At 37.4% G+C, this 27,583-nt stretch overlaps 1 protein-coding gene across 5 annotated transcripts in view; it reads left to right on the top strand.

Moving 5' to 3' along the window:
• The window catches only part of LOC139937048 (thrombospondin type-1 domain-containing protein 7A-like), a 228,683-nt gene that overhangs the window by 11,248 nt on the left and 189,852 nt on the right, over nt 1-27,583 (top strand). The window contains exon 2 of one of the 5 annotated variants that reach the window (XM_071932017.1): nt 10,082-10,259. The exons of 3 other annotated variants lie outside the window; for them this stretch is intronic. The gene's annotated coding sequence lies outside the window, so the exon portion shown is untranslated. Of the gene's footprint in view, nt 1-10,081; nt 10,260-26,086; nt 26,177-27,583 lie in introns of those variants that run through there. One more of the 5 variants, XM_071932018.1, reaches the window with a different exon arrangement.

The raw sequence follows: 27,583 nt of genomic DNA, 5'->3' as shown, positions 1-27,583 counted from the left end.
ACAAGCTAAAAGGCATCGTGCATGCCTTACAGACGTGGTGGGCTTTTAAGTGGAAAGTCCATTGTGTGGATTAATTCCAGTTTTAACCATAATTTATTGTGTTATTAATAAAGCAGCCTGGAAGTCCCCATCAGGTGAGTCACCCACTTAGCTTTGTTAAATGTTTTCGTTTCATTCCCTGAATTGTCAGCAATCTTGAGTACAATAACAGGCCCCGAAGACATCTCATCTATTTCATCCCCACCATCGCCACGGAATCCCCAAATATTATTCTGTTCTGTGGTGCTAATCCTTGCCCCATCGGATGAGGAGACTTTCCCCCTTTGGATTTCTTAGATTGAAAGACGAGGGGTGACCGGAGCAAATTTCCCCCGGTATGTGGCCGTGGAAAGCAATTGTTATGCAGATGAGCTATCAGCCCCAAGAGTCCTCTGCTTATGGACTCATTTTCCGATGAGCGTGTGTGCGTTAGAGGTCTTAACTTAGGCTAATTGCCTTAATCCATGTTCTAAATCAAGCAGGCTAAGCGTGATTGTTTACCCCCTCTAGCAGGGATTTTATCCTGTCAAAGCAGTGCGCATTTCAATGAGAACATTTACATACTTATTAAAAAAAGTTTCAACATGGACTATGTGGAGCTCATAGTCACTAATGATGTCAGGCGCTTTTCTTTGTGTTCAAATTTCCTTGAAATTGGACTCTCAAAGATGTGGAATTCACACAATAGAACATCATGATAAGTTTCAGACAAAAGATGCTTGTAATTTACAAGACTTGAGATCAGTAGAACTACCAGTAAATTAGGTCAAGATGTGCTTATGGACTCAAGCTCTGGTGTTTCTGATCAGCAGAGTGAAGTTTTGGGTCCCAGTCTTGACACTTAAAGCAAGACTGTCCTCAAGCAATTAGACATTTTGACATTATTGCTTCTCCTGATTCTTTGGATGGGAGGGTTGATGTTCGGCCACAGACCCTATGTGTTGTGTGATGCAAGTAAAAGAACCCAGCTACACTTATCACCATTAGAGAAGAGGTTTCCCTTATTCATTTTTGGCAGTGGCTGCTAATTGCTGCAGCATCTTATCAATCAATCAATAAAACATTTATTTCCACATTCATATCACATGGAGGCATCATCCTAAAAGCTGAGGCTTGTGGCGGATGTGCTGTTACAAGATTACAGAACAAAACAGGAAAACGGCACTAAATAGACAAATAAATAATGACATACCACTAAGGTAGATAACTACAAAAAGGTTAATGGTTAAACAATGTAAATATAACTATGAAGTAGAACACGTATGTGAAGTAAACAAAGGGACAGCAATTAAACAAACAATACAAATTAGAAAACATATACGAGTAAGTAGGTAGGTAAGTAAGTAACGGCTAAGCCAACTACCAGTATAAAATAGCAAATCGATCAATTATGTTGGGAATTTAGTCAAAATGTTTTCAGTCGGTATTTAAACGAGCTAATTGAGGGGCAATTAGTAATTGGTGGTAGAAGATTATTCCAGTTTTTTGGTCCAGTGAAAGAAATTGTGTGTTGGGAAAGAGTTGATCTTAATAGGGGAACATGAAATTTAGCTGACGACCTAGTATTGTTATAAACCCTCAGAAGTTTCTACATAAATGTGTCTCATAACACAAAACATAACTCTGCTTATCCTGTTGGAAAAACAAAAAATAAGCGCCTTAAAGGAACACGTTGCCTTGAATCGGACGAGTTAAAGCGTTTGTAACCGTTTGTTATAAAATGCATATTGGTAGAAAGATGTTTTAAAAATAGTCGGCCATATATGTTTTGACTCCCATAATTGGCCGACTGTTTGTTCGCAGAGTAAAAGGAAAACCATGCAATTTCGAGGCAAGTTTGTTTGGATCATTGTATTCTATTTTTACAACATCTTTCTACCCATGTGCAATTTATAACAAACTGTTACAAACGCTTTACAAAGTCCAACCTGTCCGATCCAAGGCAACGTGTTCCTTTAATATGCCCCTAGTGGTTGTAATAAAGCGCTTTATAAGAGCGCAGTTTTACTATTATTAACTGTTGTACACAGAACGTACAAATTCATTTAATAAAACCATGGTATACTCAAGTGTACAATACCGAAAAGGGCAATAAGTAAAAGGGACTGCCCTGGCTGACATGTGAACCAACCAAACAATAAACCATAAGTGCGCTGTGCGTTAGCCTCCTCCTCAGCCACTTCAAACAAATCACATGATTAAAATCTATAAAAAGGAAGTGATTTCCAGCAAAGGATCTCGTAATCTTTTTCAAGCAGCATTACTCGCTCGTACAGTCACCCCTATTTCTTTGTTATACTCCTAACTCTGATGCAGCGTTAAGCAAGAGCTCACTTCGATGAACACGTACAGTATTGCATCAATATTCAGAATGAAAAATACATTGTGTACCATGCGAGACAGTGTATTCAGTTAACGGTAGCAAACTTGATATCAAATACTAACTCTCTTCAGATTTTTCGCTCGTTGTTGTCAGTTTGGTCACGTAAGACTTAACAATGTTCGGTGTTCATGCTATAATCTGAAGTTGTTCTGAGTGCTGCTTTTCATGGAGGAGAATTTTATACAGGTACGTGCATCGTACAATTGCTCAGATGTATCCCAAGTGCCTTATTAAAGGCAGTGGAAACTATTGGTAATTACCCAAAACAATTATTAGCGTAAAACATTACATGGTAACGAGTAATGGGAGCTGTTGACAGTATATAAAACATTGTGACAAACGGCTCCCTCTTAAGTAATATAGTTTTCGAGAAAGAAGTAATTTTCCACAAATTAATTAATAATTTTCCACGATTTTTACGAAATCAAGTATCTGAAACCTCACAACTTCGTGTGACTAAGGGTGTTTTTTCTTTCATTATTATCTCGCACTTTCGACCACCGATTGAGCTGAAATTTTCACAGGTTTGTTATTTTTATGTATTATGCTAATAATATTTTGAGTAATTACCAAAATGTCCAGTGCCTTTAAAGAGCTTTCAATCCCACTTGAAGTGAAACAAGACCTTAATTAACAGCCTTTTCACATGAAGTTGCCCAAAACATTGAGCCTTCCAGCCTTCTGTAAAAAAAAAAAAAAGATTGGACAAAATCTTCATCCAATCTGGGTCAACTCTCAATCCCCACTGATATTTGATGGCATCGGGTTGCCCCCCACCCCCCCTTAGGATACCGTTCAATTATTCAATAATTTTCCCGTTGCTCTTCTTTGTTTCACGTGTTGAACGCATCAACCATTTACCCGAACGCATCGGCAAGACGTAGGTATTAGATTATACGTGTAATTGTTAATTTGAGACAGAGCCAGTATACACACGTGTACCGTGTCAGATTTGTTTTTCCAGTGTGCCCTGTACTTTTTTCGGTGGATATAATTGTCAGATAGACTCGAGTTTACACAAAAAACATGTTTGAAACTTCTGTTAATGAAGTACCTGGAGCACTAGTTTTGTGCACTTAATTGTGTTTTTCTCATTCGGAATGGTTAGCGTCAACAAAGAAGGCTTATTTGCCGAGCGCGGTCGCCTGGCAACGATTGCTGCCGCAGTGAACTCTTTTCATTGAAACTGCACTTTTTGAATTCCGTGCACAGATGGAAAATTCTCCTCTGGATGTTTGGTCATTTTTTCCGGAGGTATTGCAAGGTAAAGATCGGACGTGTGCATTTGTAAACGTTTTAAATGACAGTCTTTTAGTGTTCTTTTATAGCAAGTGGTTTTTTTGTACCTAAGCAAGTGTCGCTTTCAAAATAACACTCTACCTGAAACCTAAATCAATCAATATAACATTCCAGACACAAACATACAGGGTCCAATTTCATGCCAAAAGAGAAAAAGCTTTACTTTTCTCTTCAATTCAAGGCAGGGTAGGTATACTTTTGGTAATTGTCAAATACCAGTATCCTCACTTGGTGTATCCCAACAAATGCATAAAATAACAAACCTGTGAAAATTTGAGCTCAATTGGTTGTCGATCGATGTTGCGAGATAATAATGATAGAAAAAACACCCTTGTCACACGAAGTTGTCAGTGCTTAGGGGGCCTATGCTTGATTTCATCCTCAAAATCTAATTCTGAGGTCTCAAAATCAAATTCGTGGAAAATTACTTCTTTCTCGAAAACCAGGTTATTTCAGAGGGAGCCGTTTCTCACATTGTTTCATACTATCAACCTTACTCATTACCAAGTAAGGTTTTATGTTAATAATTGTTTTGAGTATTTACCAATAGTGTCCACTGCCTTTAATTGGTCATCAAAGTTGCAAGAAAAGAAACCATCTTTGTTGAATTGTGTGCTTTCAGATGACTGAAAAAGACATCATGCCTGAAGCCTTTCTCAGATTAAAATGTTTTCGTGAAAAATAACCTCTTTCTCTAGAACTACATTACTTCAAAGGGGTCGTTACTAACAATGTTTTTATAATATAGACAGCCATTCTGTGCTCTTTACCAGTGCTTTTTTATGGTCACTAATTTTATGAGTAATAACCTAAGGTGTACCTTGCTTTGTCCTTCAGACGGGACAAACAAAGTCGTTGGTCCCAAGTATTGTGTAATGCACATACAAAAAATAAATTATGATAAGCACTTTGAGATATAAAAAAAAGTTATTATTATTTTTTATTAAGAGAGGTATTGTTTTATTAATTGAACTTGATGTCAATTGCAGGAAAACTCATATGAGTTGGACCTACATGTACATTAATGTACCCATTATGACAAGTGAGATAAATTTTCTCTTAGTGCTCGTTGCTTGGTGCCGTAAACTTGTCCTCAATGTGATTCTGGTATTGTAAAAAAAAAAAATTGTCCGGTAAACATTTTGAGCTTCAAGCCCTTCGGTCTTTTGGATTTTGCCCCCGCATTCCAGCCTTGCATCATGCTGCATAATAAAATGTAGTTGTTTTGAAGTTTCCTCAATACATCATCAGACAAATACAAGAATGACACTAGAAATGTTTATCGGCAAACATTATTAACTGACGCTCTTCTTGTTTGAACAGTGACAGCTTTTCATGACTCATGTTATGCTTCCTTGTAAAATGAGTCTTTTCTGAATAACATAGAAGGGCCATTAATCAAGTTATTAAAGATACATCATTTAATTTGGACATCTGGAAAGTACGCGTGATACACAAATTTATTATTTTAAGATACATACTTTTTTTTTAAGGGAGACAAAGCTCAACGACACTAAAGGATGGACTTTGTATTATCTTCACATAAAAAGATGAATCAAAAGACTTTTTTTTTATAGTAATTGCTCAAACCTTATTCCACCCTCTGTTTATATTATTTGTTTATTAATTTAATAATTCATGCTATAAAGTGTCATGGTGTAGATAAACAAACAGTCACCATGTACTATGTGATATCACATACATGTTTACAAAAGAGCCACAGGACTTCCTACAGGCTCAGTTTGAACTAAAACAAATGTGAAAGTGCAAAAACATTATTCTCCTGAAGAGGAGCAGAGTATACTGTTTGAAACGTCAAGACCAAACCGGCTCTTTTCAGAGCCACCACTCCTTCAAAAGAGATTTTACCCATGGTTGTACCCGCAAGTTTACTATTCATATTTATAGTTACTCTTATGCAGAAACATTTGAACAAAAAGAAATGTGAAAGTGCAAAAACATTATTCTCCTGAAGACGAGCAGAGTATACTATTTGAAACATCGACACCCAACCGGCTCTTTTCAGAGCCAACACTCCTTCAAAAGAGATTTTACCCATGGTTGTACTCGCAAGTTTACTATTCATATTTATAGTTACTCTTATGCAGAAACATTTGAACAAAAAGAAATGTGAAAGTGCAAAAACATTATTCTCCTGAAGACGAGCAGAGTATACTATTTGAAACGTCGACACCCAACCGGCTCTTTTCAGAGCCAACACTCCTTCAAAAGAGATTTTACCCATGGTTGTACTCGCAAGTTTACTATTCATATTTATAGTTACTCTTATGCAGAAACATTTGAACAAAAAGAAATGTGAAAGTGCAAAAACATTATTCTCCTGAAGACGAGCAGAGTATACTATTTGAAACGTCGACACCCAACCGGCTCTTTTCAGAGCCAACACTCCTTCAAAAGAGATTTTACCCATGGTTGTACTCGCAAGTTTACTATTCATATTTATAGTTACTCTTATGCAGAAACATTTGAACAAAAAGAAATGTGAAAGTGCAAAAACATTATTCTCCTGAAGACGAGCAGAGTATACTATTTGAAACGTCGACACCCAACCGGCTCTTTTCAGAGCCAACACTCCTTCAAAAGAGATTTTACCCTTGGTTGTTCCCGCAAGTTTACTATTCATATTTGTATTTATACATGTACATGTAGTTACTCTTATGCAGAAACATTGTGTCTCTTATACATACGTTACCCTCAAATTTGAAATTGTTTTAAAAAGAATGTACAGTACCTTGCTTAAGAACTGCCCGGATGTACACACAAAACAAGATACATGTACAGCGTTTATGCTTGGAGCCCCGTTCGTGCAAAAATAGAACATTTTTGCAAAATCAAGATACAATGTTTTTGCACCAAACACAACGATATCCTTGCCACATGTTCATTAAGTGAAGACTAATTTGATCAATCATTTGAGTGATGGAAAAAATTGCTACTTACATTCTATTTTTGGTTTGATTCGTTATAATGTATGACCTGAGACAATAATTCTGCGAGTCATTACTTTAAGGGGAAGCAGACAACGGAATAACATTGCCAAAAACTTGGTTTATTATAAACAAAATATTTCCATTTTTGTTAAGAAAGTTTCATTCTTTATACCCATCATTATTTTGTACATGTATTTTGTAAACTTCCTTCTAAGATTACATATTGCTCACATTTTTATTACAATTTGGAAAAAGAAATCCTGAAAAATGATGGTGCAACGCAAGTTGGTAACACTTTAGATTAGATTTGAAATTATACCTGCTGGCGCTATTAGCATGGAACGTGACATGGTTACAACTCAAAGTATTGTCCTTGTGTGATCCCTGTCACACATTTTCCAAACTAAAAATCTCAACCCTTGATTGGCACATCCCTTATTATTATTTGTTCCAAATATTAGCCAACTATCAAGTTGAAATAATAGCCAGGCGACCTATTATTTTCCGAGCCAGTAAACTCTCTTCCTTTCCCTGGTGATTACAATCTACCCCTCTCTCTCTCTCTGCCGCTCTTTTCTATATTAATGTTGCCAAGTACAATTCCCCCGTTGCCACCAAGGACCAGCTGTACACCTCTGCAGGCGAGGCAAAGCCCGCCCAATAAAAACAGCCAAAGCAAATACAATATGAATAAGGAGACCCCCCTAGGACGCCTAGAAAGCCGTCTCTTATCCGTGCCGTCATCTCAAAGAGGAAAAGAAATCGTCCAGTGACATCTAACACACTCGGATGGGTTTCCCTCCCTTTGTTCTGAGAGGCTGGAGCTACCTCATCAAGATGACAATGAACCGTCTCGGTTAAGATGACCATAAAAAAAAAATAGGAAATTGATTTTGCAGTTTGTCTGGTGCGCCCGCCCATCGCATCTATGTAAGGAGCTGTTACCACGTAATTGCATTACAGCGAGACGGGGTATAGCTCCTTGCTTTATAATTAGGCAGTATGGTTAGCACCAGTGGAATCGGTAAGAAACCAGGAGGCTCCTGATAGTATCCGGATGCGGTTGTCGGAGCAAAGCCGAGGGACCAACCACCTCGTCTACAGAGGAGTCAAATAAGACTGTTGACTGGCTCCTGTGGGTCTGGTTGTCATAAGTGATTCCGACGCCCATTTATCATTGACTTAATTTCTGGGACATTCAATGTCTCTTTTTGTCTGACTCTGGTGGAGGTGCAAAAATAAAAACAATGCGATGCCAGTATCTATTACCATTGCCATGGCTGGTGGATATATTGTGCTTTTAGCGAGGTTGGGAAAGTGTTATAGGCCCTTCCAGTTACATTAAATCAGAATTTACGTCACTGTATTGTGGATCAAATGAACCATCAAATGGTCTTTAAGTCAAGTTTGTGAATTGTTATATTGCATTGTATGCAGGGTACTACGATTGTACATTACATTCACATAAAAATGACTGTGGAAATTTGATATGTTTGTATTAATCATTCTTTTTTGTAATAATTAATTAGTGCAAACTGGTCAGCCTACCAACCGAAATGAACAGTGGCATTTAACAAGTGGTGATTACCTACGATCGGGCTGACTCTTTGGGTCATTTACCTGTCTTTCACCTGTTTGGACCCCGATTCAAATCCTACCTCAAACAGGAGCCTTGCATATTGGTTGGGTTTTCAGTCTCTACCTGATTGCATGGGTTTACCCCAATGGGGTTTTCCACACAATTCTAAAACTGACGGTTTCTTTTTGTTTCCTATATATAGAGTGCGTTTGATTAGCTTCCCTGGGTTGACCCCGCGGTGCTCACTCGGGTGAGCCCCTGACAAGAGCTAATCAAACGATCACACTCGCCATCTCACAAGTGGTGATTACCTACGATCGGGCTGACTCTTTGGGTCATTTACCTGTCTTTCACCTGTTTGGACCCCGATTTCAGTCTCTACCTGATTGCATGGGTTTACCCCAATGGGGTTTTCCACACAATTCTAAAACTGACGGTTTCTTTTTGTTTCCTATATATAGAGTGCGTTTGATTAGCTTCCCTGGGTTGACCCCGCGGTGCTCACTCGGGTGAGCCCCTGACAAGAGCTAATCGAACCATCACACTCGCCATCTCGTGGTAACGTCATGCACCTCGGGTCACCCCCAAGTGACCCACTCCACTAACAGGGCACTGGGGGCTGACCCGGTGAGCCTCTGCAATGACGTCAAAGCTATTCGAACGCACCGGGGGCAGACCGGGGCCGACCCAGGGAAGCTAAACGAACGCACCCATACATCCCTTTTTTTAAACTAATTGTGCTGTTGGATGTACAGATGTGTAATAAATAATAAAATAATAACAAATAAACTTATTTGTCAGTGTAAAGTTACATTGTACATTTATTTTAATACAGTGAGCAATAACCAACATAATTAAATAGCAACTTGCACATTTTTGTAAAATTAAATCTGGTGAGAAATGTGTGTAAGATAATTAAGCTTCTGTTTGTGACAGGATCTTCCATACGTTTTAAGAAAGATTGATATCTCTAGATGTCATCTTAATGGGAACATCTGGACATCTTAGACATATCAATTTGATTCCAGACTAGTCTCAGAAGGTGATATATTGCAAATGAGATATTGAGTAGTTCATCAGACTTAAGTTTATGCATGGTATACTTCAAAATGGGACATTTTGTATTGGTCTTTGGGTTTGCTAGATGGGAATCACGGGGTGGTCGGGTTGGCATAGTGGTATCTTTCCTTGCCTTCCACCTCAAGGACCCCTGTTTGAACCACATTTCGGGCACTATGTGGATTGGGATTTCAGAACCTACCTGACTTTGTGGGTTTTTCCTGGAATAATTCTCTGGAATTTCACTACCACATCTAATTAACTGAAACTTCCTTTGCTTGTCTTCTGTCCGTTGGGTTCTTGGCTAGTACAGGGATTAAGTTTCACTTTTCTGAGAGTCCTTGGCTTCACAACCAAAATAAAATATATTTGAAATGAAGTGAAATGAGATGAAATGATGTTATCTAAAACAAAATTTTAATTAATTTTGATATCCAAATGTGGTAAGGGAAATGTACCATGAGTGAAATTTGTAATAATTGTTGCTGTTTACTATCTCCGTTAACTTAGGAAAGCTGTGTGCATGATGCATGTATAATTATAATAAAAATAGTACACAGTTCATATATAGTTCCTTATCACACCCTATGGCATCCAAAAGCGCTCATTGTTTTCCTACAAGGTATGCCTTGCAACACTTGAAATTTAAGACCCATTGATTAACAAAGCACCATGTTGGTTAAAAAAACGATTATAAACAACCAAACCTGTTTTTTGTCCTTATAAGCATCTTATGTAACCAGAGCTCATTCTCTCTCCATCTTGATGCAGTTGGGGGGCACATTATCTCATTTCACTCATCCAGCCTTACATCATCAGTGACCCATCCTCATCCCTTAATGAGCACCCAGAGGACACTCCTTCCTTGCTGGTGTCTCAAGACGAAGAATAAGATGATGATGATGATGATGCCCTTGGGTCTCTGATGATGATGCCCATCTATTGACAGGTTTGTCCGCCTCTGCTCTTTGACGCTTTCCAATTTTTTATTCCGTTTTATATTTGCATCTTTTTATAGACTATGATTCAGTCCAAATCAAAAATCAATATTACGTCTATTTCCTTGGGAGCAATATGTGAGGAATATACTCAAGATGTCTGGTTGTTCTTCAGTTTGTCTCGGAGACTCAGACAGGTTTACAGTATAATTCTTGCAAAAAATCTAGGTTTCAATACTACATGTATTAAAGCCACTGGACAAGTTACTCAAAATAAGTGTAAGCAAAAACTTACTTGGTAACAAGCATTGGAGAGCTGTTGGTAGTATAAAACATTGTGAGGAACTGCTCCCTCTGATGAAGTAATGTAGTATTTGAGAAAGAGGTGGTTTCTCTCTCAAATGTTAAAAGACTTCAGGCCTGAAGCCTTTTATTGGGCACACAAATTGGTGCAACAAGGTTTTTTCCTTTCATTATTTCCTTGCAACTTGGATGACCAATTGAGTAAAAATTTTCACAGATTTATTGTATACATTTGTTGGGATACAATAAGTAAGAATACTGGTCTTTTACAATTACCTATTGTTTCCAGTACCTTTAAACCTTTAAGCCTTTTGGGGGTGATGACAGGTTTGTTCATTGTTGGGTCAAGTCCCAATATCTGTAAAATTAACAAAGATTGGCAAAGCAATCCAAACACATAACGGGAAGGAACTGTTTTATCGTATAGAAAGTAATAAAGAAACGAGCGAGCACACTTCTATCAGGTCATATATGGTCAATAAAAGTAATTTCCTCTTGCTGTTTTCCACTTCAGAAGCACTTGAGTTATACCAGGGGGTCAACGATGCACAAAACTACTTATTGATGTAATTTCTTTGTCTTACTGTGCTCATATGAAATCTCTGATTTCATTTCTATCTGATCAGTTGTTATCAACAACTTGAATCACTTGATTAAAAGCATAAAAATGTCAGACAGGTCTGTATATCTAAGTATATGGTACATGTAGCTAGGAAATTAATATCAAAGGAACATCGAAGTGGCAAAGTATCAAATATTCTTGTAAGCAAAATTGATGAGGGGAAACTACTTCACCTACATTTCAAAAATCCTGGTAAAAACAAATGCTTAGGCCACCTGACAATAGCCCCCCCCCTTCCCCCATGTACAATAAAAGACCAGACAAACCATCCCCAGAGGGATGTGCATTATCCACTGTTAAGCCAAGCTGGGCAACTCAGAAAAAAAAGTGTATATGAAACAAATTCATGTTAAGTACAAAATTTGAGTTAAATCTGAAACTGCCAGCTGATTTCCTTATGGACTGTTGAATGCAAAATTCAACATATGTTCTGGTTAATGTATGTTCTGCATATTATAGTGTACTGTATCTAAGTTATAAAGGTCTTATCATAGTCATATCCAGCCCCACAGTAAAAAAAAAAGGGGGCAAAATTGAATCTAATATGGCAGATTTATGTTTGTGTGTTACACAATTTAATTAGCCGTTGAAACATCGGTGACAACCAGTCTCCTTTACTACTACAACCACACTACACTGTTACCAATCAACCATTGTGATCCTAATAAAGGAAGATTTATATTGCAGGCGTATGGTTAATCTGATCATCTCATCAGCGGGACCAGGGGCTATATGAGATTAAACATTATTTACTGATTTATAGCAGTGACGAGATTTACAACCTATGTCCCGACCATTTGCTGGATATTTTATTAGAATTGCCAATTAATTGGTCACCTTGCTTTCCATCTGCGTTTCTTCCCCCTTTTTTTTCTTTTCTTTTTTTTCCTTTTCGTGATGCTCATCTGTTTCTGTTGTCGTCGTCGTAGATGGCCTGTCTCAGGAGAGACTACGAAGTAATGGATTTGGACATCATTAGCGTATGAGGTAACATCGGACCCTGCTGGCAGAGCCTGGCAAGGCTTGGCAAGGCCAGGAGGGGAAAAAAAAAAGATGCAAAGCACAAAATAATTTGATGGTCAGCCCAAGCAACCCAGCGATGCTGAGTTGTGGATGATTACTCCAAACTCGACAGTTCCTCCTTATTAAGTGTGATTGAAAAACAAGAAAAGTTACTGCTTCCATTGCCATGGTAACCTGTGGAGCGCAACTTTTTTGTTGGGGTCGTGTTTTATTCAAGAACACACAATACATCCTTGCTACTGGTTTTTAGGAGTTTACTTGTAGATGTACAGTATATGAAAACAAGTAAGAAACAACTGATTGATGCACATCACGTTTTAAGATGCCTCATAAGTTAGCCGAATGACCAATTAGTGTCATCATATCTCGCTTGATGAATCCACTCGCTACAGAAATCGGCACCGTTTCACAGAGATAAGTCATTAAAGGAAAAAAACTGACCCCTGCCCGTTGCTAAGGTAAGGCCGTTGACCAAAGGTTGCCGCTAACCGCTCTCATTTGATGATCCTGAATCTTTTGTTTGCATTTTTAGACCACGTACTCATCTTCACCCGCTAGTAATTAATGAAACGTGAAATGACGGAAACTTGAGATGAAAATACATGTAGGTCGTCTTTTACACGTTCTGATTTCAAACAAAGCATGCATTGATTTGTGATGGAAAATTTCCCTTGCAATGAAAGGTCAAAAAATCAAATGACTGATTATGATGAGTTTATACCATTTTATGACACAATGATCGTAGAAAATACTCAAATTAGCATTTTATTGCAGTGAATTTGCAAAACACTTTTATCAATCCTCAGCCAGTTCTATTGTTCCTACAGTTTACTACACACAAATCAATTGCATTATTACATCACTCGTTTTTATACAGTAACCACAGGAAGGTTAGCATGCCTTTTCATAACCTATGAAATGGAAACTCGCCAGTTGGCACAAAATAGCCCGCACAGCAGCACTATCAAATTGGACCCTCGCCTAGGCCTGAATGTGTACTTTTTTGGATTCATTTAAAATTATAAATTAGTTCTAAGCTTCCTTCCAGCCTTCTCTTGCATCTTATCTTTGAAGTTTCTTGCAGATTTAAGATGAGGTTTTCCTTCCTGAAAAGCTCGACAGATTTTGTTCCGCTGAGTTTTGTTTATATTGATGTAAGCCTTAAAGGTAAAGTTACATGTACCTCTGTTTTGTTTTCATTCGTTTGGATTCTATATGTTTTAAAATGTAGATCATATGCAAAACAAAAAATAACTTATACAAATTATATTTCAAAAGGTGGTAGTGTTTGGAGGTATTGCCAAAAATCTGGAGAGGTTTTGTTTATGCAGGAAGAATAATCTGTAATTGGAATACACAATCTTAGTAATTTTTCATGCATGAAACATTTCTTGAAATTTGCTTGAATCCCCTTTTCTTGCATACATATAGCCTTCGGCTTGGTCCTTAATCGCATGGCCACGACCCTGCCGGGTTTAAACGACCGCTTAAGACCTCCTCGCCTTCTCTTTTATTCCCTTATCATTGTTTTTGAATGAGTAAACTCAGTGCCATTAAAGTTCAATAAACACACCATTAACCAACCCATCCATGAAAACATCAAAACCATTGATGTTTTGTTGGGGACGCATTTGTGGTTTATTTTTAATTGAGGTCATCAAACCACACAGAGAGTCGGTCCCCCATCCCCCACACCCCTTGCGATGGTTCTTGCTCAATGATTACAGAGTAAGCATTGGTGATTACTTGGGTTTTCAAGTGCTAAATTGCCATCTCTGACTGTATTTAAGACAGAAATTTTCCTCTGGAGGATTGGCACTGGTCTGAACTTTCGAATGAGTGAGCTTTAAGAATGAGGCTAATCAAGTTATACAAAAGATAATTACCAGCTTTAACTGTGTCTTTAAATGAAACTAACAGCGCGTACAGTAAGATGATGTTTGCCAGCAGCTGTTGTAATGATGGGTTTAATACTGCATAGCTTTAGAAGGGAAGCTGCATACTGAAGACCCTACCCCTATAGTACAGACCTTTTCCTCTTTCCAATTAAGAAAAGAAGAATCTTTGGGCCATCAATTATGTAGAATAGAGAAATGTTACAGGAGCATTTCTTTTATTACTACATGTATACATTTCATGTTCATTGTTGATATTTAATAGTATTTGTAAGGGATTAGGTTGGCTCAGTGGTTTCTTTGCCTACCTTTCACCTCTGTGGACCCTGGTTCGAATTCCACCTTAGACCAGAGCCTTGCATGTGGATTGGGTATTCAGTCCATACCTGATTGCATGGCGGTTCCTCCCACATCTAAATCTGAACACCTCTTCTCATTCCTTTTCATACTGTTATTGGCGCTAGTTGTGCTGATGGATGTGTAAATAGTTATTTTATTCACTGAAAAGTAGGAAATTGGGGAAAGATGCCTTTGACAATACAGTAATGACAATTCTTACTTTTGGTAAGAAGAAATCAGCACATTTTTTTATAAATTATGTGTACAGTTGATGTACATATAAATGTTATTAATAATGGATTTTGGAGAAAGTGTCAAGGTTCTAGCTCATAATTTTAGTCTAAAAATAATGGCCTCGTCATAAGTAGTATAGCAATTTGAAACTTTTTTGGAAAGCCACAATTCTATGTAATTCAGCATTGAACACAAATGTCATGTGGATGATAAGATGAAATCCAATATCCGAGTCGCTTTTTCCCTGACCTGGAAATTGTTGTTGGTTTTGCCCAAATAAGTACTTGTGCCAAAATGGCACGACTGTTAAAAACTTGTAGCTCCGGAGGACAAGATGTCTAGAGCAGATGCAAACGAGTCCACTCTCTCAGATCACTCTGATGACATTCCTCCAGACTGAATATCTCTTTCCTGGACAACTGTGCCCCAAGATGCTACAATGTAGAAGACTTTGATTAAACTCGGGGGAAGAAACTCAAGTGAAATCTGAGTAATCGTCAGCATCCTTAAAAGATCGAGGACAGAGGAACTTAAGAAGGGAAAAAAAGAGGGGAAAAAATGCAATAGATGTAAGTATGACTACAAAAGAGAATAGCGTCTCTTGGAGATAGTATATAGGCCCTTAAGCAGCGGCCTTTTCAGAATAAAGTGTTACTGAAACCTTATCTAGATTAGGCTTGTCTTGTGGCTGTAATACCCTGGTGTCAGCCAAAAGTGATGTAACCCTAGCTGTCTGTAATCATTAGTGAGATGCCATCTCTAGTTGATGATGCGGGGCCCTAGTCAGTATCTAAGATTCCACGAGACACCAATCTTGAGGTTTGTTGGCAACTCTTTACTTGTTCAGTGGCTGGCTTAGTGATGTTTCACTGTCATTGTGTGTATGATATGAGCACTCTGGATATTGACTTATGGGGTTTGTTCTCTACGACTGTTGTCTGTGCTTTATAAAAAAAAAAAAAAATGTAATTAGTTTCTTTGACCAAGCTAACGTTCACATCATGAAATTTAAGATGGTATTTATTGTGCAATCATATTTGCAAGATACTGTGCAAAGATCTCACAAGAAATTGGGCTTGATGAAACTAGCCGGAAAAAACCCTGTTTAGAAACAAGAAATTTCTAACAATCTCATCAGTCCAACACTTACTGAGAATCAATAGATTATGTATGAATGAAATACTTGTTAAAGGCTTGTGAGCTTCAGTGATAAAGTTAACTTATAAACAGAATTTAATAACAATACTAATAATACTAACGTGGCAATGTCTGTCTTTGTTTACTCTGCCCAGGAGGGTTCTTTCTTTAAGTTATGTTGCCCTTTTAAAATCAGCAGCTACTTTTCGTTGTCAAAGTTCTCCATTTACCATAGTCTATAAAGAGCGCTATATTGATTTAAAATTAGAGCCTTAAATATTGTCAAATTTTTCACATCCAAATAGAAGTCAATAATGTTAATAATAGTAATTTTAACATTGAGCTATTTTATTTGGTAAATTTGTTCCAATCCTCTTGTCTTCAGCAAAAAAAAAATAAACAGCCTATGGAAATTTAATCACATTAGCAACAGTGGGAGTGTTCAAATACTTGTTTGATCCACTGTAACAATATTTCATCCGCAATCATTTCTCTGGAGGATTGGTACTGAAATTAACTGTATAACCAGCCTGCTTTTGGATTTAAAGACACTGGACACTATTGGTAATTGTCAAGATCAGTCTTCTCACTTGCTGTATCTCAACATATGCATAAAACAACAAACCTGTGAAAATTTGAGCTCAATTGGTCATCGAAGTTGCGAGATAATAATGAAAGAAAAAACACCCTTGTCACGTGAAGTTGTGTGCTTTCAGATGCTTGATTTCCAGACCTCAAATTCTAAATCTGAGGTCTCGAAATCAAATTCGTGGAAAATTACTTCTTTCACGACAACTATGTCACTTCAGAGGGAGCTGTTTCTCACAATGTTTTATACTGTCAACCTCTCCCCGTTACTCGTCACCAAGTAAGCTTTTATGCTAATAATTATTTTGAGTAATTACCAATAGTGTCCACTGCCTTTAAACTATATATTTGTTTTTGCTTGCCTGAAATTTATTATTTATGAATGGATATTTGCTCAACTGCATGAATTTCATATTTTTAGACTAGGCTCATAGGTAATTTTTAGTGTAATAAGTTCTGTGATTGGTTAGCATATGGATTGGGACCACTCATCAACTAGGGACTGTTTTACACTAGAATCTACCATATGGCAGCTTTGTAGTCAGTAATCACAAGCCTCCGACCCATAAAGCACTAACAGGGAACGTATGGCTGAGAACTGATCATTTTATGTCCAATTTACAGAAATACGCTTTAAGCTTTTTGTAAAGTAGCCTATCGGACTATTAGATTGCTAGTTTATTGCCCACAGGGTGTGTAAGTAACCCAGATTTTAAGCATGTATTGTCTTAAATGTATTTTTCTGGAGTAAAAATGGTAGTGATTACAACCAGTTCAATGGTCAGTTGAAATTACATGTGCCCACACTAAAAAAATACATAATGAACACATTTTTAAAATTAAATTGGCAGTAAACTAATGATTGGACAAGACTGTTTTTGTGTTTTTCAATTGAATAATAAACTATCATAAAGAAGAAAATCGTCTTATGTATGTAAGATGTGTATTAAGCACTGGATACTCTGTGCTTTCCCGGGTCCTGTGAAAACAAATCAACAGGCACTTGGTCGTGATTCGAACCCGCAACCCTTTACAAAGCTAGAATAGATGTCTTACCACTTGACCACTGAGCTAGCCCGTTGGCTCAAGGCATTTAGAATCCTATGTGTTATCGCAAAAAAAAAACATCTTATAAGGGTTTTCTTTTTCAGAGAGGACTACAGCAAAAAGTAGGCGAGATGTTTCCTCTAACTAAAATGATAAATACTCTGGACTATAAGTCAGCTGGAGATACGCCAAGACTTGTCTTATCTCTTCCTGGCATTTACCCCCTTTTTCATGGGGCTTAGTCTTGTGGACTAGCAAGCTTTTCTTCAAGAAATACTAATGAGATCCATCTTAACAGCACACCATCTTGTCAGTAGCTTTCTCTAATAAGGAGTTTGTCCCCCCCCCCTCTGGACTGGAGGCACTCTGGCTAATCCACCAATCTCACAGGATGAAAATGCTGTGATGTGATGAAAAATGTCTTGATCTTAAGACGTGAGTGTTGTGTGAGATCCCACGGAATCCCTCCCTGCGTTTTGTTAGACCCCAAGATGAGCTGTCGGAAACAGATCACCTCTGTGAATTGTCACTTGGGAGTTGAGGGAAAGGGCAAAAGGGGGGCTTCTTCGAGATGCTGAAAAAAGAAACGGTGTTGCTCTCATGTTTACGAAGGGTGCACAAAAGAAAACGACCCATAAATGCATGGTTAGGTAGATATTGTATAGAGTAATCCCAATTACTCTAATCCACTTTGAAATTGAAACTATAATGTGATACCATAATTATATTTCAGTCCGTTATTTTGAGTCTGGTATAATTGGTGTGGTGGTTCTGAATAGGCAGCACAGGATCAGGTAAATATCAATGAAATGAAATAAGACAGTGAAGTACATGTATTTAAAGACAGTGGACACTATTGGTAATTGTCAAAGACCAGTCTTCTCAATTGGTGTATCTCAACATATGCATAAAATAACTAACCTGTGAAAATTTGAGCTCATTTGGTCGTTGAAGTTGCAAGATAATAATGAAAGTAAAAACACCCTTGTCACACGAAGTTGTGTGCTTTCACATGCTTGATTTCGAGACTTCAAATTCTAAACTTGAGGTCTCAAAATCAAATTTGTGGAAAATTACTTCTTTCTCGAAAACTATGTCACTTCAGAGGGAGCCGTTTCTCACAGTGTTTTATACTATCAACCTCTCCCCATTACTCATTACCAAATCAGGTTTTCTGATAATAACTATTTTGAGTAATTACCAATAGTGTCCACTGCCTTTAAGGGTCTATATATACCTTTTTTGTAGATATTTTGGCCATGACATGAACCCCCTACTCATTGTGAATGACGATGTACGTGTATGTAATATAAGAGAGGACAAAAAAGAAGTGAAAACCACAGAGCAATGTTTTCAGGAGAGTCGCATAGATACAAACATATGTACGTTGCTTGTCCTAAAATAGTTATTGTCTCCCGAGGAAAATTTTGTTTTGTGAAATTGTTTTACTCATTTCTCAAAAACTACAGCACCTCAGCAAGTAATATTTTAAGGGAATCTTTATCATGTAAACCATCATATTGCACAAAGCCTGTTATTTTATGTTTTTTTTTATCTTGTTGTTATTCCCTTTTTGTTCAAGTCTTCCCTTGTATTTATGCTGTAAAGAATAGCTACTGAGGAAGCTTCCTCCTGCTGCTGTCAGAAGTCAATAATTTTCTGCAAAACAAGAACCAAGTAGGTCACTGCTTCATCCCCTGCATCAAACCAAGCCCCTAAGACCTACTTCTATAAATTTACAGTAACCTAACACTACCATCTGAGCTTAATTATTCAACGAAATTCATCTCATAAAAGTACAAATATATTTCAAAACAAATCAAAGGTCATTGTGCTTATAAATGTTAAAGTGAAGATGTATGTTTATATGCCGGTAGGTTAATTAGTCATATTAGATCTATAGTCTAAAACAAATTAGTCATATTTGATCTAGTAGTCTAAAACATACTGAAGTCTCATTTTTAAATTGGCTTATGTTTACTTTACCTTTAACTGTGCTTGTCTTTCAAATTGCTTGTCTTTCAAATTGCAAATAAATGTTATACCCGGACATAAGAAAGCTGTGTACCGGCAACATGGAGTTATTTACATGCTCTTTAACATCGAGTTCATGGGTACTTTAAGTTGGCACGCTATCGTCCCATTAAAGCAAAGATGGAAAAAGACAGAAAGATTGTTTTGAAACTGATATCAGCATCATATGTTTTTAGAGTTGTCACAGAAAGAAAATCACTCAAAGGGAAAATAAATTGTTGTTAACCCTTTGATGAGAATTTCGGTGTAACCTAAAATATGGCAAACAATTCAGGAGGGACTCGGTAGGATTTGAAACCATTGTCTGTCTTCATTCTAAAGTAACCACTGAAGTCATGTAACTTTGTCTAGAGTTTTTTTTTTGGGCTTTTTCAATGAGTTTTCCTCATCACTTAAGTTTGGATTTGAAAGGGGCGAGGCTGCAAGTTAGAGAATGAAGACATGGCCTAAACCTCTACATTTGATTTAGAGAATTTTATTTTTGTTATTTATGACGTAAAGTTTCACCTAGGAGAGAATCATAATTGTCAGGAATTATATTTTGTCATGAAAGAAGTTCATCAGGCTGGTAAAATATCAACTTATTAAAGCCATTGGACCCTTTCGATAAACAGTATTGTCCAAGGCCTACACTTCGTGTATCACAACTTATATATAAAATAACCAACCTGTGAAAATTTAGGCTCAATCATTCATCGGAGTCGGGAGAAAATAACGGGAAAACACACCCTTGTATCCGCACGTTTCGCCGTGTCATGACATGTGTTTAAAATAAATCCGTAATTCTCGATATCGAGAATCGATATTGTTTTACTGTTTTCTCAAAAAGTAAAGCATTTCATGGAATAATATTTCAAGAGAAGTCTATCACCATTACCTTCTGTAAACCCTGTAAGTTATTTGTAAATCTGTGAATATTTTTTTTTTTCTGTACCGAAAGGGTCCAATGGCTTTAAATGAACTTTCTACAAAACACAACCAATACTCACGTATCACTAGTCATCCTCAGAACGAGCCACCAACCGACTGGTGGTGCCTCATTCTGAGGAAGACTAGTGATACTAGTCGAAACGTAAATGAAAATTACGTGAGTATTGGCTGTGTTTTGTAGAAAATTCATTTAATAAGAAAATCATATTTGTGTTTTTTTGTTTAAAGGCACTGTACACGTTTGGTAATTGTCAAAGACCAGTCTTCTCACTTGGTGTATCCCATCATAACCATAAAATAACAAGCCTGTGAAAATTTTGGCTCAATTGATCATTGAAGTTGGGAGAAAATGATGAAAGAAAAAACACCCTTGTTGGAAGAATTTGTGTGCTTTCAGACAGGAATAAAAGACTTCTGGCCAGAAGTCTTTTCATATTTAAGTGAGAAATAACCTCTTTCTCAAAAACTACAGTACTTCACAGGGAGTCGTTTCCCACATTGTTTTAAACTATCAGCAGCTCCCCAAATGCTTGTTACCGAGTCAGTTTTTAAGTTAATATTTGTTCTGAGTAATTACTAAACGTGTACCTTCCCTTTAATCTCTGCCATCAAACAGGATCTGGGGTAAGAGAGGCTGGGGTGGGTGTCTCTATCTCTCAGAGTGTACTCTGCTGGACCAGATTGATTTTGCACAAGAAGATCAATCTTTATTGATTAGCGATTGATCACATTGATTACTGATCACAATGTCTGAACGCATGTTATCCTTAAAATGCATGAGGTGAGATCCAATCCGAACTACAACACTGTTTTGCATTATTTTTTTGAACTAAAAATAGTAGTGTATAAATGCAGGAATTTAATTAAGAATTGATATATACATAATACTTGTGCATGAGCTGTGTTTATTTAGTACATATTTTACTTAATCAGACTTTGAATGAGTTTTCTGATACAAACCCCAAAGCTTTAAAATCCGCTTTTAGCAACACTGTAAGACTTGCTCTCGTCCTACTTTTTCTGGCAAATCTCAAGCCTCGAAACAGGCAAGGAGCCTCCACAAGCCTTCACACCCAATGACCCCCACGCCCTAAGACGAGAATCAAATACCTGCCGTAAGTGCCTTCCCGATTCCGATTGCTCTAAGATTATTGCAACAAATATCTCGTGCAGTGGAAAACGGACCCAGCGATCTCCTGGCTATAATTAAGCTGTGGGGATGAAAGTGTTTGGTTTCAGATTGGGAGACAGACTCAAGTTGTACATCTCCCCGGGCCAGTGTTCCAACCCAAATTGGAGATATTTGGTGTATGTGTGTAAAGATTGTCTATCGTATTTTGTCTTCAGAAAAATGGAAAACCAATAGTATGACAAGTACTCTGATTTATTTTCTCCCATATATTTGAAGTTAACAGTTGACGAAAAACATTTATTGGGATTTTTTTTTCTAATCATTCCAAATCGTTGTGAAAGTAATTTCTAGTCTACAAGGTGGTTGACCTGAGGAACATGGGGTAGGGTGAGCAAGTGGTGATTCAGCAGACGAGGGGGAAAAGGAGATTGGAGGGAGAGGTTTGGTAAGGAAAGGGTTCATACTCACACATTGGCCCAGAAAGAAGAATGTATGTACATGTATGAGCGAGGATATAGATTGGTTTGGGACTGGGGTTAGGGGAATGAGCGAGGGGTGCACTAGATTTTACCTTCATGACACATGAAGCGATCTTTCTAGAATTCCGCGGTTTTAAGAATACATCCTAAAAGCTTGACTTTGTGCAGTACAGTGCATTTTCTAGCGGGCAAGACACTAGTTACATGACATAGTTCTACTTTTTACTCAGGCCCTTATAGTACAAAACAGAGTCAGTGACCCTACACAATACATACATTTTAACATCAGCTTATTTTGAAGTTAACTACTTTTTTTAAGTGCAGATTAAAATCTGAATCCTTTAAAGAATCAGATTTGACACCTTGGCATAGGATCAAAGCTAGCCTGGTTGTCATGTGGAGAAGCTTTGTAGTTGACGACTAAATTGAGCATCAAGGTTGCAGATTCACCGACAGAGTAATGTGGTGCCGCACAAGGGCTTTCATTAAACACCCCCATTTTATTGTTACCGGTTTGGAAGGCCTGTGGCAATCCTTTGAGAGCAAAGTATACCGCCAAAGTACACACTCCCCTCCTTACTACATGTTTGGACCTATCTACCTTCCCAATGTTTAAAGGCAGCGGACACTATTGGTAATTACTCAAAATAATAATTGGCATAAAACCTTACTTGGTAATTAGTAATGGGGAGAGGTTGATGGTATAAAACGTTGTGAGAAACGGCTCCCTCTGAAGTGACATAGTTTTTGAGAAAGAAGTAATTTTCCACGAATTTGATTTTGAGACCTCAGATTTAGGAATTGAGGTCTCGAAATCAACCATCTAAACGCACACAACTTCGTGTGACAAGGGTGTTTTTTTCTTTCATTGTTATCTCGCAAGTTCGATGACCGATTGAGCTAAAATTTTAACAGGTTTGTTATTTTATACATATGTTGAGATACACCAACTGTGAAGGCTAGTCTTTGACAATTACCAATAGTGTCCACTGCCTTTAAGGAATAGTTTGTAATTCAGGTATGTGATTTGTCCCGATTTGATTTGTTTTAGTAATCGTTTTAGGTTGAAAAAAAAAATTCTACAAGACCGGGACTTGGACCTTCAACATCCGGATTAATGTGCTGGCGCTCTACCGACTGATGATGACCCATGTAGCCCTAACGTAGGCGGTCTCCCTCTTTTGTCAATATCTCTATGGAGCCTATATTAAAGGGACAATTTTTTTCTTCTTAAATTTCATTCACTAAGAATATCATTTTGTTTCTTTCAAACTGTCACAATGTTCCCTCAAGCAATATTTTGAGGGACTGAAATAGAATTTCTGGGACAATGTAGAGTGCAGGCACCCTAAATTGAGATACCACAGGTTTAAGTCTCGCTCTAGGAAATTTGTCTCAGAGAGGAACTTTGAGAGGAACAAAATTTAAGAACAAAACTATGTCCCTTTACAGGCTCTGTAGAGATACAAATTATTGAAATATCAGAATCCTTGAGTTTGTACGGCAACTCAACCTCCAATTCTTTGTATTCAAAGTGCTATCTACCTGGCCTCAGTGGAAAAACCTGTTTTGTTTTTCAGTGCACCACTGAATCCATCAAAATCACTCACGCCAACAATCACTCAGGCTCAAGCAAGGGAAGTGTGTGGGGTTTAGTCAGGGTTACCCAAATGCTAATGTTCATTACTTCAGTTAACAGCAGTATTGTATTTTGCTGACTTTGTATCGTATCATCAATAATCTGTGACAATATTGTGTAGAAAAAGATTAATATCTTTCTTTCTGTAAATGACAAATCAAGTATGTCATTGCTTTAAGATGTGAACAATACACCAGAGAATAAGTAATGATGCGGTAACTTTGTATACAGATGACTGCTCACTTTTAGCGAGATTGCTTGCAAACCAGTTAAAGATGCAACATTGAAAAAGATTTTTTTCACAGACTGAAAGTGAACGCATCTAGTTGGTGGTATTATTAGATTTCTTTTTAATTACAGTTATCTTTTTTGATTTTATCATGACTCACTTTTTCCTCTAATTCCCCACACATGATTCATTTTCATTGTTAAATTTCAATTTTTGCGGAGAAATTAGGTAATGCTATACAGACCATGTACTTTTCTGTCGACAACAAAGAACGAACGATCTCTACATATAGCATTCTATCCCTTTATGCTCTAATAAATCTCCAATTAAACCAACTAGTTGGTTGCCCAAACATGACTCTTCTGTTGTTACAGTCATTGCGTTGTATCCAGCAATGAGCCATAATTTAGAGTAGTTGCTAGTGGCCTGTGAAAATTGTCCACCTTTTTTGTTTAAACCTTCCCCATGGAAAACTTTGTTTGCATTGATTTTTAGGAAGGAACGGATAGCTTTATATAGTGAAGAAAACAATTTGTTAAGGGGGTGGGGGGAACTCCAATTTAGTAACAAGTAGAAAAAGAAAATGTTCGGCCAAAATAGTAACCAATTATGCTGACATAAAGGTCCGAAGGTAGTATCCAAATATAAGGATGTTTTATAAGGACTTTTTTTCAAACCAACCCCATGGACTTTCTTTTGCCATCGATTTTAGGAAGGAAGAGAAAGCTTTACATGGTGAAGTTTAGGGGGTGGGGGAACTCCGACATAGTAACAAACAAGTAGAAAGGAAATGTTTTGACAAACTAGTAACAAATTATGTTATAAAATGCAAGGGTGACTGAGAGTTGTTGCTGCCTTAAAAGCTTTGAAGCTAGTATCTAAATATAAGGATGTATTTTGAAACATGGAGTAAGGTGGCATTTCTACTTTGAATTACCCATTGAGTTCTACATTTCAAAGGAGACTCTTGGAACAGTATCATCACCACTAGAGAAATAGATCAAATAGCATAAATTATTGTAAAAAGTATTATCTGTTTCACAGAATATTGGACAAACTAGTGTTAGCAAGTGCGTTTTTCAAACTTTCAACTGTATGCTTTACAAGATGCCTCAAGTGGCTTCCAACTTTCCAAAAGAACTGGTATCTTCTCACACATCTAAGATACTTGCTTTCAAATCCCTCCAGCATAAGAAAACCTTTTTCCTTCCCAATGTAGCACCTTTCTTTTGAGACCAACATCTATCCACTTTGAAAATAATGAGTGGCATGCTTAGTACACTTCAACTTCAATTTGCAAACATTTCAACTTGACTCAGTGCTTGGGTGTGACTGTGGGGTGAAAAACCTGTCGGTCTTTAGTTGAAGTCAGGCGCTTTATTTACTTTTCACAGTGTAACACATCGAGCCTTGAATGTTGGATGATCATAGTCTACAAGCCAGACGGATCCAGGTTACATTAAACTACCAATGCACACTCATTTATTTCTTTCGTTCTTTCTCTGTCTGTGAGAAATGTTCCTCCTCGTCTTCCTTTGTGAGTCATCTCCAAGGATCCAGCGCCCTCCTGCTGATCCGAGCCGCTGATATGTAATGGCCACAGAGGATATTAATCAAACTAATGGTTGGGAGATGGTAGGGGGGCCTGGATAACTACCGATAGACTACGCATGACTTGAGTGACTGATACTTATAGCGCTCCCGTCTTGCCCGTGACAAAGTACCCGTCGTGTAATGGGGTTGTGTCAGTGTATAGAGGGTGATGCATCAAGTTTGTACTTATAGAAGCGCAGATTTCTTTTTAGTCGGGCGTGCCTGTCGTTGGTGGTTAGGTCTTTTGTCTCAGATTCGTGCAATGGTGAGCTACACCTGTGGCCCAAAACTGAGCAGCGATATCCGACTGGTATTCAACAAATTTGTCTTCTATAACTGAATCGAGCATTGGACACATTACAGTGATGCAAAGTGACTTTATCTCAAACAACAAAATTGGCTCGGTTAAAGAGACTGTTGGAAGAAACATTTTGTTGGTTTTTTGGTCACTACGGAAGTGAACCATTTATGGGTTTTGTTTAGCCTGTAAACTTTGGCGACTTTAACGGAATAACAAGAGCAACATTTGTGCACTTCTGCCGTAAACTGCTTTGTCTGAGTGTGCCCTTACCTTTAACTTTTTGGAGTTTAAAGATACTGTTGGATTAACAGATTCTTGTCAGCTTTGTGCAGAGATGCTGCAGTTTTTCTGCAGCCTGAACTGGCATTTAAAAGATCTATCCAGTGGAGTGCTATCACGAAAGGTGAGCAATTTTAAACAAGTTTGTTGACGGCATAATATGACTGTTAATACATTCAGTGATACAGCACCATCCTGTTGCTTCAAACGATTTGTAAGTAGCTACATGTAGTATCCTGTTTCCGATGGGTTTGTGAGTTTTCTAAATGATTATGTGATTTTTTCTAGGCATACACTAGAATAGAAATACAGTGATTTTCAGCGTTTCAGTTTTATGGTTTCAAAATAGATTGGCTCCAAGTCTATAGCAGTTTGGAGGTACAATATTAAAAAAGGTACATCATGCAGGGTCCGATTTCATAAAGCTGTTAAACAAAAAATACTGCTTGAAAATTGTCTCTGCTTAGCAAAAGTTGAGTTGGGCACCAGTCAAGATAATGTTACATTAATGTAGTTCTGGCTGGTAACCCGCATCTGTTAAGCTATATTTTTTGTGCTTAGCAACTTGTGACAAGTCAAGGTACTGTTTTTGCTTTTTGCAATCAAACATGATGTTGATAGATCATTGATACCGTATTTCAGGCCTGTGATTTGTAAAGATTTTCAGTTCTGTCTTCGCCTCTTAATTTGTTAAGAGAGTTGAAGTTGCCACCTAGGGAAAGACAGATGTTCTCTTAAACCTCTATGTTTCATTTATGTTGGTGTTTAGAGTCTGTAATTACTTGGGTTTTGATTATGTCAGTAATCTTATTTCCAATCCAGACATTTTTGTTTTCCAAGATTCTGTTTGTGATTCTGTTGGTGATCCTGTCTATAATAGTAAGTTCTTTATTTCATTTCACAGAAAGACCTAAGATTTAACCCCTTATGCATATATAAAGGATTTGGGTACTTTTTCAAAATGTCCAACGATGTACATTTAACTTACAGGGTTTGAAGATAATGATAGTGGAAAGCTTCCCTTCAAATATTACTTACTGAGGTGCTGTAGTTTTTGAGAAATGAGTAATCAATGTAATGAAAATACATTTGTAAATGCCTAAAATAATTTTGGTCCCATGTCCCATGAGACCAAAACTATTTTCATGACATTGTTTTACTCATTACCCAAAAACTACAGCACCTCAGCAAGTAGTATTTTCAGGGAAGCTTTCTAATATCATTATCTTCAAACTGTGTAAGTTTAGTGTACATCTGTGGACATTGTGTTGTTAATCCTACAAAAAGTACATACACCCTTTAAATCCTGCTCTCTAGTAAATTTGTCTTTGTTCAACCCAATTTGTTTTTGTTGATGCCTCTCTTTTTCTTTTTGAATGGTCAATTTGTGAAGTGAATTGTATTAAAGAAAAAGATCAACAACATAGAAATACAAAACTGTGATAAACACATCAAATGATTTTTTTTACATAAGTAGCCCTTCTTTAATGTCAACCTTCACAAAAAGTTGAAGAAACCTTTTTCACGCCAG

Source organism: Asterias amurensis, chromosome 5, assembly GCF_032118995.1.
Source record: "Asterias amurensis chromosome 5, ASM3211899v1".
NCBI lineage: Eukaryota > Metazoa > Echinodermata > Asteroidea > Forcipulatida > Asteriidae > Asterias > Asterias amurensis.
Note: the sequence above shows the minus strand (reverse complement) of the source record. Positions and strands in the feature narration are given on the sequence as shown.